Genomic DNA, 9,148 nt, shown 5'->3' on the forward strand with positions numbered 1-9,148 from the left:
TTATTTTGGGAAACCTGAAGCTTCTTTTTTATGTTCACTGTCAGGCCCTCGAACCACGATACGCTACCATAGTCAAAGTGGCAGAGTACTAGGCTATTTGCTAATAGCCTGAGGCTATCTCTGCCAAGGAGGTTGGCTTTCCTAGCTAGGTACCTGGTGCGGGCGTTGACTTTGCCCAGTACTTGGGAGGCCATAGCCTCCCCATCTAGGCTCCCGTCTATCATACAGCCTAGATACTTCGCTTTTTTTTGCTGTTTTAGGGTTACAGCTCCTAGCTGGATATTAAACTCCTGTGCTTTCCTGAGCTTGGGCTTGGAGGCTAATAGTACTGCCTCTGTTTTACCTAGGTGAAGAGAAAGCCTGTTGTCCGAAAGCCACCTGCTGACCCCTGCAAGTTCTTCACCTAGCATCTGTTCTAGTGTATTCTGATCCTTGTGTGAGACTAGCAGGGCTGAGTCATCTGCAAATAAAAACAAGTTACATGAGCATGCTGCTGACATGTCATTTATGTACAGTAAAAAAAGGAGAGGTCCTAGCACGCTTCCTTGTGGGACCCCACATACAATGGGCTTGGCCTCTGACATAGTGCCACTGACCTCAACCCGCTGCACCCTATCAGCAAGGTAGGAAGAGAACCATCTGACCACTGTCTATAAAAACGCTGTTTTAACAAGCAACCAAGGCGCACTTAGCCCCTGTTGATTCTTTAACAGAAACACACTGAGCCAGCACTATGTATGCGTCGAGACCCAAACACATCAATGGATAGTCTAGCAAGACACCAAACATTGTTCCTCCAAGTCACCTGGGAGAACGACACGGAGCCGTCGTGCTTCATGTACCTTCCTCTTTTTATTCAAAAAAGAAAGAACACAGACTGACATGAATCCCATGTGACGCAGCTGAGGGTAATTTTTTTTTACATTTTTACATCCCACCATCCTCGCCATAGGGAGGAGACGGAAATCCCCAGAGAGACTTCCCACGCAAGCTGTATAGATTGAAAAGAATATATTGCAACATTGAGCTATGTAATATGTGGGTTAGGGCTCTCCGAGGAGGAGGCACTGAACCAATACACACTCAATAATCGAATTGAATCGAATACACACACAATAGAGCAGAACTCCTTTTTGAAGTTCTACTCACCTTGACAATCTGAGGAGGAGGCTCCCTCACAGGGAAGGAGAGTCCTAACTCACAGAAGGCCCGAGGAGGAGCTTCGTGAGGAGGAGCTCTGACAACTCCCTGAAACAGATCCATAACATGGACCTGAACAACTCACGGAAGTCTTACCAACAGAGACGCGCACAGTGACGTACTCTATGGCGGGGGAATTTCCGCGGTGCACACGCCCAATCTTCCAGGGCGTGGGACCAGGAAACTCCCCCCCCCCTCTTACCCTGTAACGTGCCGAACAGCAACGTGACAGGAACCTTGAAGGACAGGCGGTTTTAACCCCTGACCAATCAAAAAGGGGAGGAAAGGATTACCAGTTCACCCCTTTACGACCCTACACCCATGATACGATGTAATGACAAAAAAGAGCATGACACAGTCATAGTCAGCTACATGAAGTGTCTAACAGCTTCACACAGCTCATGTGCTAACCTGCTATCTGATTTTTACTAAGGAAAAAACACAGAATAGAGAGGGCCCCTTTAAGAGCCCCGGTACCAGACTTACACATGTGCTTCTGTGGCCAAACCTAACCCAGTTGTAGAACACAAGACACACACAACCCTTTATCACAACAAAAAATGGCAAAGTACACTCTTGCTACAGAGGAATGCCGTTTTTCATAACGAGAGAATACAGAATCCTCGATTATGTATCGGCCACAGGCCTTGCTAAGCACACACGATAAGCGACCAAACAATCTTTTCTTTAGGAAAATATATTTTCTCAAGCGGTTAGCACAACCCCAGCAATTAAGCTAAGGGTTACATCGTATCCCCACAAACACAGTGACACAATATATTGTAAACAACATGTCTGAGAGGAGGGTGGGGAAGCCCCAGGGAAACCGGGGGAATCACCCCTCCTACCTTACCCTTGATACGGCCAAGTTGAACAGGTAACCCTGTTAATATGTGAACACACTGTTCATTGTCATTACAGGCTGAGAAAAGAATTCATTCTTCACTCATATGTCACTAAGCATAGCTTTATAGGTTAAATAACCCCCTTAGTTGTGAGTTCACGGTACATGAACACACATGTTCTCAACACAACTAACCAGATCATTTTTACACATGTAAAACAACAACCCGATTTCTATGGAGAGAAGCTATACCAGTGACAAGACAATTCACACACAACACGCGTCGTATCCTCAATGTATTGCAGCAACACCCGTTTTGGAAAACATCGTTATTACAAAACATTTAGAAGGGAAGGAAAGAAGAAGTGTTTAAGGTCCGGTCGGGACCTTCCTACCCTGAGCGCAGGCCAAGCGAACTGCAATCTGGCTAACGGGGCACCGAAGTTTGAACACAGCATCCCTGTGTTGACGACGAGGGCAGCGTCGCTGCGCCACCCAGCCGCTACGGTTCTCCATGTTGACGCAGTCCTCGCTGGCAGGGCTCCCGGTAGGTTCGACTAACATCCTCTGTCAAAGATGACGTCGTAGTCAGAGTGTTTAAGGCATGTTATAGTCACAGAACACGTTCAACAGTGTAGCATTAAGCTAACAGCCGTTCGGCTGATAGCAACAAGCTAACGTTTACTAGCCTGGTAAACACAGCGAGCTAACGCCGCAGCTAACACAGTAGTCCACAAACTAGCACGCAAGCTAAGCAGCTATCACCTGAACTGTATACAACGACATAACAAGCCACACTTCAGACAGGCTGAAAAAGAACGTCAGAACACAGTTTTCAACGGTGATCCAGACATGCAGCATAGCCAGCACAGTTCCCATTTCGGGCTGCAGCCGGCTTTGAGCATGGAACTCCCGATAAAGAAGATTCTATGCCCACATTTCCTCGTTAGGGTATACTTTCATTTGTATATATAAGATGGGGCCTGCACGGGACAGAGAAGCATCCGCTCGAGAATCCTGTGATCACCAGGACCTAGTCGCGGCCCACTAGATTAACCATCATGGGCGTCAGACCAAGATCCTCCGACCGCCGTTTAAGCCGAGCAGAGGACCCCAGCCTGGAGTCGGCGTTTCGTAAATTGTTAGCTAACCCCCACAGCATCAACAACAACCAGAGCTTGCAAGCAAAACAGTACGTACCCAACCTGGAAACCACCGCTTCTCACAACAGTCGGTGCTTCCTACAGTCCAGCTGTGTTGCCGGAGGGCAACCCCATCCAGCCGCAGCAAGGAGGACTGTAGCTGGGAAGCATGTCAGCGGCGTGAGCTCCTAATACGAAAAAGCCGTTGAAGGTCGGAATGACCAGACACTCCAGTAACGAAGACAATATCGCCGTATTTTCTCGAATAGTGAGAGAGAAAATAAAGATATGATGTCAACGTATCTCCTTGTTCTTCTGTTTCCCTTTCCTCAGACTAAATATTTTTCCTCCACGTCAAGTGGGCATATAGCAGGCACTTCCTTGTGGCTGAAATTTGAGAAGGAGATGAGTGTGTGGCCCCACCCCTGCTTATGAAGGTAAGCGGATGGGGGTGTGGCCAGATGAATGCTGGCATGTAAAGGTACATGGTGGAATTTTTTATTCAGTGTATATAAGCTGAAGCGAGATATATGCAACTAGGTGCTGAGCGAAGCCTTAACGATACAGAACTGTTCAACTCCCCTGGAGCCACAGCCACTTTTTTTTTTGGTACTTTCGCTTTCAAACCAGCTGCAGCCTGATAACTGGAGTGTGAGGGGCTGTGACACTAAATATGGCAGCAACGACAAAGAATTGCTGCAAAATAAACATACATTTGTTGTTAAAATAATAATTATAAAAATATAGATAATTATCGATATCGAACTATATGAAAAATTTTATCGTGATATATCGTGATAAAATGTTTGGCCATATCGCCCAGCCCTACTTCCATGTCATCTGGTCTCTCCAGTGATCCGTCCAGAGTCTCTAGAACATCGTCAGCGGGACTCTACAGGCCGATGCCATTTTGCCACTGCACTGTCCTGGAGATCAAACCTGTGACCTTCCCGTTACTCGTCTGTTCCTCTAACTTCCAGACCGAACCCTCCCCCCCAAGTCAAATAGTCATCATTTCAACTTCTGTTCTCCCACAGACTGGTACTTCATGATTCCCTACTTCTTATTGTGACTGAATGAACTAGTCAGAGATACGGGGAAATAACCAGATCTTTGCTGGAACAGCACAACCCTATACTTACCTATGTGATTGTACGTAAACAAGATGACTATTTGACTCTACCTGCAAGCAAGATATTGTATTGGGACTTCATGAGGTAATTTCAGTCAATAATTACATTACTATTTGTTCTTGGGAAAAGGCAATATTGGATAAAAATGTCGAGAAAAGTTATGGTGGCTGTTTTTCTAGACTATTCTATCGTACCTGCATATATACCCAGTGGCTAAGACTCTACATTCTATCATACCTGCATATATACTACTATATACTATATAAATATACCCAGTCGCTATAAAACCAAATTGCCTCCATACTTCTGAAAGGAAACCAGAGGCAATTTGGCCCAAATAGATATTATTTGTAAATTTACATAAATATTTCTTATCACTTTAGATTAATGTTATGCTTTAAAATGTCTGGAATTTCCTTTTGTCTGAATAGAGTACTTGGTGTACATTAGATTAATTAATTAAACTAGAAATGTTGTTACACCAGAATATCTGGAGATGGTCAAGTATATATATATTTAAAACTACTGTAAGGAATGACTAATAATTCTGGGGAATAATTGGTTTTGCACATCATCAAATCAAATCAAATTTATTTATTTATAAGGCCCGACAACACACGTTAATGTCCCCATGGGCCGTACAGGTCTTCTTTAAACAAGTCAAGAAGAAAACATAACAATAAGTCAAGAACAGAACAAGAACACCATAAGGTCCAAACATTTTTAGATGAATGCAAAAAAAATTAAAGAATGCAAGCACTCCCAGACATACCCCACGCGAAGGTAAGGAAAAACTCACTAAAACCTAACAATAGGGAAAAAAGCTCCACAGGCAGTGTGGAGGAGAGAAACCTTAGAAGGGCCATTCAAGGGGGGATCTCCTTTCTTAGATGTTGGTGATAGTAGTGTTGCAGACGGACAGTTGGTAAGCATGCACTCATGTGTGTAGTGAAACACAGATGAGTGCATGCAATAGCAACTGAACATTTTGAAAGATTAAAGATAAAGCTAATAGCGATAGCAACTGAACATTTTGAAAGATTAAAGATAGAGCTGATAGCGGATCTATTTGAGGCACAGGGGCGGCGCAAAGAGGGTCACGTCCTCCCCGTCTTAGTCACGGGACATTCAACACTCCGGTCATTGCTCAGGGACAGCTGGAGACAGGGAGATAGGGGGCGGCGCAGAGAGGGTCGCGAACTCCCCGACATCATCGCGGGACGTCCGGCACTCCGGTCACCACTACGAGACCTCCGGAGACAGGGGGGCACGCAGAGGGGGTCGCAACCTCCCGGCCTTCATCACGGGATGTCCAACACTCCGGTCAGCACTCCAGGACAGCAAGTCATAGGGGGACAGGGAGACGGGACAGGCGTTAGACAGCTCATGTGATTGTAGTGGGCGGACATAGCAATAGATACAAGTGGTAAGCATATATGTGAATGGAGTAGATATATGAAGTAAGCATATTATGTGAATAGAATAGAAGTACTTAACCCAGCAATGAAACCGCGTTGACTGTTAATCTGTTAACAGTCTGTTAATACTGTTAATCAGTTGACAGGACCACGGACAGACAACGGTAAATAACTGATCCAAGGCCTCGGAGGTGCATGTAGAGCAGTCACTACAATCTTGGCCAAGACCCCGAGGCATCCATCACCTTAGTCAGCGCCAGGAGACGGGCACTCAGAGAGATGGGGGAGGGAGGGGGGGGAGGGAAGGGGGGGGAGGGGGGAAGAGTTAGAGAGTTCCCATGTTTGTGGTGCTGCAAAAGAGCAGACATGTAGTACCCTGTAGTGCCATGTAGTACCCCGTAGTACCCTGTAGTACCCTGTAGTACCCTGTAGTGCCATGTAGTACCCCGTAGTGCCCTGTAGTACCATGTAGTACCATGTAGTACCCTGTAGTGCCATGTAGTGCCATGTAGTGCCATGTAGTGCCATGTAGTACCATGTAGAGCCATGTAGTACCCTGTAGTGCCATGTAGTACCATGCAGTACCCTGTAGTACCATGCAGCACCCTGTACCCTAACTAAACTACCCTGTAGTGAACTACCCAGTGGTACCATGTAGTACCCTGTACCCTAACTAAACTAGACAGATTAATCTAAAGGTCAACCCCCGACCAAAATGTAAGGATCTTGTTATTTTAGTTTTTACATCTGAATAGGCCTGTACATATTACTGGGTTCAGTGGCCAGATACATTGTTAAAACTTCCATTCTCTATAATAATGAAACTTGAGTTACCTATCCCTTTACTACAACCTTTTGTCAATGTAAGAATATACACTGAAAAAGTAACTTGCAGATGTTAAATTCTTGAACAAAACGCTGAAATATATGGTGCGCTTTTCACAACTTTCTTATCCCACTTAAAATGCAGATCTCTTTCACTCAAAATATTCAATGTTCACACTTGCCTTCACGCAACACGGCCCTGCTCCCAAGTAGCCCACCCCCTGACTCTTTTAACACATTGGACGCCAGACCCGAGATAAGTCGGGTTAACTCGCCATCACTTGAGCACCAAACCCGAGAAAAGTCGTGTTTTGGTCGTTATTCCTTTTATTCGCTATTTCCATTCATAATCCATGGAGGGAGCCTGATATTATCATTGGGAATGGGTCTGAGATCGCAAGCATCCAATACCGCCGCCTAACACCTTGCGGCCGGTATTGCACATCCTTGGAATCTCTTTGGCTCCGCCTGTACGCCAATCTAAAAAGTCCGGTCTAGGTTTTCCTAGTCGGGCAGTAGTAACGTTTATAACACATGGATTGGGGATAATCAAACACAGCCAATTCATGTACTTTGGTGGATTATCTTGGCAACACGATCGACATCAATACTTGGAATGACGATCAGATAATGGGAATATTCTTTTTGCAGTACATCCTAGTCAAGCTAAGTGCTATATGGTATTAATCTTGCATTGATCCGAGCATGCCTTCGTTGTGATCCTGTAGTGTTATGTTACTCCACAACATATGCTGTTGGTGACGATCGAAGCATAGAACCCCCCCCCCCACCCTTGCATGCATGCATGATGAAACATAATACCAATAATATAGCATTGATTTCAGATTTATTGTTGATCCAAGCGAGGAATGCCACGGTTTCTAGTGACATGCACTAAACACTGTTTAGCTGCGTTTCCTGGGATTACACAGAATTACACAGAACTATACTCATATTTACCATTGTATAAAACGGGAATGTATGGATGAAAGAATTATCTGTTTTTTGCATCTTGACCGGAAGAAACTCAATGACAATTGTCTATATTATTAGATCCATAGCTATAATATTTAATATAGTTTTAGCACTGCAAACACCGACATGTATCCCCATTCATTACAGCGCTGGCACACACGACCATACGGCCTACAGCAACCTCTGGCACTGAATGTGTTAAAGCCACAGATCCCGTTGTTTTTGTTGTTTGTTTTGTTTTTGTTTTTGTAAATTTTTCTTGTTACCGCTTATCCAATTGGACAGCACCTTGCTTCCTTTTTTTATCTTATTTTTTTGTTTTTGTTTTTGTTTTGTTACTATACACATATATAAATTTTCTTTCTCATTTTTATCTACCCTTTCTTTTACATAGCTTCTCTCTCCTTGTACTTGAGTCCGAGAAAGGCGCTTCTCTCTTCAAATCCAATTTATTATTATTATTATTATTATTATAAAAGAAAATTATAAATATTCTCAAACTAAATCCTCAATTTGAATAAAGTGATTAATCTGATTAAATTAGACTTTTTTTTATTTTTTATTATTAAATCAACTTTCCAGCCCCAGACCCAGCCCAGGGAGAAGCCCCAGCCCAACTAAATCAATTAAATCAACTCATCAGTTTCTTTTAATACTATAATATTAGTGTAGCCTAATCTTTATCTGCAACTGTGAAGAAAAAAACCATTGGTTTAAACAGAATGAATAAAAAATAAATAAAAAATAAAATAAAATAAAATAAAATAAAAATAATTGAAATAAAATATTTTTGTATTAAAAAGAAAAAATTCAAATGTTGCTTTAGAATTCGAATGCCAACGTAACAAACGAAGGTTCGAACGTTTGGGCTCAGCCCTAGTAGGAATCACCTGCAGTCGCTCAGCAGCTGGCTCTTCAGCCGCCTAGTCAAGCTTGAACACATAAACATGAGCGGGAACATGTTCCACGGTGCGCCTGAGACTTGTGACTGGCCGTCGAGCCTCCGGGCACTGAACCTCTCGTCGTCCCACATAACAGCGGCGACCTCTTGCCTTGCCAGAGAGTTTACACGTTCTCGATCTAACCGACAACGACTTGACTGCATTCAGCGTTGAACTACAGTACCTTCCCTGACGGAGTTGTACATATCTCTGGCAATCGGATACTTCGCTTACCGGATGGTAGTCTATATCCTGTTCTTTCGTCTCTCTTCATTCAAAACAGTGCCCTTCAGTCATTCAGCAACAATGACTTGCAGGCTTACAATAAGCTGAGGATCTTGAAGGCCGGTGCCGACACGTACGTCTGTTCCTGTGAGGCTCCCGATGCTGTGAGGGGGAGGAGGGTGGCGGGTGTTAGACCGTTCGAGTGCCACATGGCTTTAGCCGTGTCTACTGTGCTCGGGGGGCGTCCTGGCAGTGTTCCTGGTTACACGCGGGGTTATGTTATAAGCTTAACACCGCGTGGTACTCGAGCCCGTTGCCAAAAGGTTCTGTAACCTGCGAAGACTCATGGATTCTGAGACCTACCTGAGGTGGGCCGAGGACGACGAGCAGACCCCCAGGTTCTGGCGGAGTCTGAGAGAGGCCCTAAAAAGACCTGTTCAGTTTG

This window comes from Notolepis coatsorum (genome assembly GCF_963971535.1).
Source record: "Notolepis coatsorum genome assembly, chromosome: 7".
NCBI classification, from domain to species: Eukaryota; Metazoa; Chordata; class Actinopteri; order Aulopiformes; family Paralepididae; genus Notolepis; species Notolepis coatsorum.